This window comes from Mandrillus leucophaeus, unplaced genomic scaffold (genome assembly GCF_000951045.1).
Source record: "Mandrillus leucophaeus isolate KB7577 unplaced genomic scaffold, Mleu.le_1.0 Scaffold177, whole genome shotgun sequence".
In the NCBI taxonomy this organism is placed as follows: Eukaryota; Metazoa; Chordata; class Mammalia; order Primates; family Cercopithecidae; genus Mandrillus; species Mandrillus leucophaeus.
In genome coordinates this window covers 4,352,397-4,354,533 of record NW_012101776.1, presented here as the reverse complement: position 1 = coordinate 4,354,533, position 2,137 = coordinate 4,352,397, and positions in this window count along the sequence as shown.

The window sequence follows — 2,137 nt, the reverse complement described above, 5'->3', positions numbered from 1 at the left end:
GGAAGGAAGAAAGGAAGGAAGGAAGGAAAATAAATTACTTGAACTTACCACACAGGTATTTAGATACATTTGTTAAGAACTTTGAGACTTAGTTTCTGCAGACATTAGCATTTCATTATAATGATTACATTGTTACTTTACTTTTTAAAATCTATTTTATTTGTTCCCTAATCTTTGTTAATATATTATTCCAGTACCCATATTTAAGTTCTTCTGAAACTAAACCTAGTGCTTTTAATTATTCTGAAAGAACATTACAAAATTCTAAAATTTTTAAAAATTAATTTACACTCATGTTAATTATAAAAAGAAAGAAAATGAAAAAACAAGGCAAAGAAGGTGGAATTTAATGTCATTGGAGCAGTTATAGATTACCTGAGTAATAATTTTAAACTATATTTATAGTCATTAAATATCAAAAATATTCTCCTTGTTTAATGTAGAAAATTCTTAAATGCACAAGTTAATATTAATTTTAACAATTTCTCTCTGGATCTTAAAATATGTTTAGCAGCAACTAAAATGTAACCCTTTAAAGGCTGAAAAACATACACGTTTATGCTCATTTAATGGATTTTTAAATTTTTTTATAAGTTAACAAGTATAACTTTTAAATAATAGAAAATGGCTGTTTTACAATTTTGGCCCAGAAAAAGATCCTTGAAAAAATCAAAATTTTGGATGAATTTTGATATTAGACAAAGTGAAACACATTAATAAACCATTTGGCGAAGAGGAACAAATAATTCTGTGCTTTAGTATGCCTGACACTGCCCTTTTTTTGGCTCTCCTAACTTAAGGAAAGAAGTTGCAGTAGGAATTGTTTAATAATTTAGTGAGAGAGAGAGAATTTGGAAAGAACATAGAAACAGAGCATTTAATGACTGGTAAGAAACATGGGAATGAGAACAGTTTGCAAAATGGACACTATAAATAAGAAATAAGAAAGATTTCTGGACTGTCTCTTGAAATTGAATAAACTCAAATTCACATAGTGTCAGAATTAACTTGATTTATTTTTCAATGGAAAAATCAGAGTCAAAAATAAAAGACCTTGTGTTTCTGCAGTACTGAATACTTCGTGATATATAAGAATAAAGATTACTTATTTCAAACTATTAAGTGACTACTCTTATTATGGTTGATTTAGAGACATAAACTGCTAAACAACACTTTAGGCAAAGCTTTTTATTCCAATTGCGAAATCTACCAAGCAAAAACATAGAAATCAGTTGAAAAAGTGACTATACAGTAAGCCAAACTAGATCTTTTGAAGCCAAATAAACTTACTTTATGCCCAGAATTAGGCAAATATGTTTCCTATATTGATCTAATTAATCAGAGGGAGATATTCTCCAAATTAGGGATAAGCACCTTATGTATACCCTACACGTGACTAAAGATCATACTAATTGTTTTAGAGTATGGGAAGCACTCTGAGGTCTGAGAGATCCCTGTTAAGTCAAGATGGGGTGACTATCACTGCCCAACGTTTATCAGGTGTCTAGGAAAGCAGAAAGAGTTCCCCAATCTTGTCTAGTACTTTAGTACCTATACTGAACTCTATAATTGCATTCAGTGGACGTTCCTGGAAGCCTAACTCCAGTTTGTTGACTTGTTTATATGAAATGGTATATTGTGCATTTCTAGTAACTGATTCATAGATGGATAGGTAGATTGATAGGTAGGTAGGTAGGTAGGTAGGTAGGTAGGTAGATAGATAGATAGATAGATAGATAGATAGATAGATAGATAGATAGATAGATGAATAAACGAATGAACAAATAGGTCTTGGAACAAAATTTGTTTGTTAGTTGGGACCTTTCTATGATTGCCAAATCTATCTTTTGCTTGGAGCTTTGTGAACAAAGCCATTAACAGGCAATCACATTACGGTCCCCCTGGGACTGGAATAAGCAAATGCACTATTCTATCTCACTATGGCTGAGGAACCTTGATGCCAGACAGCGTATGGCTCAATAGATCTTGAAATAAGGTAATTTGTAGTAGGTTGAAATATAAGGTTGATTTTCGATATTTTTAAATATACTGAATTTTGAGCCATTGTTCTCCCTGCAGGTGCATTTTTTTTTCCTTTAACTGAGCAAATAAAAATTTCTACAGTGTATTATTTCCC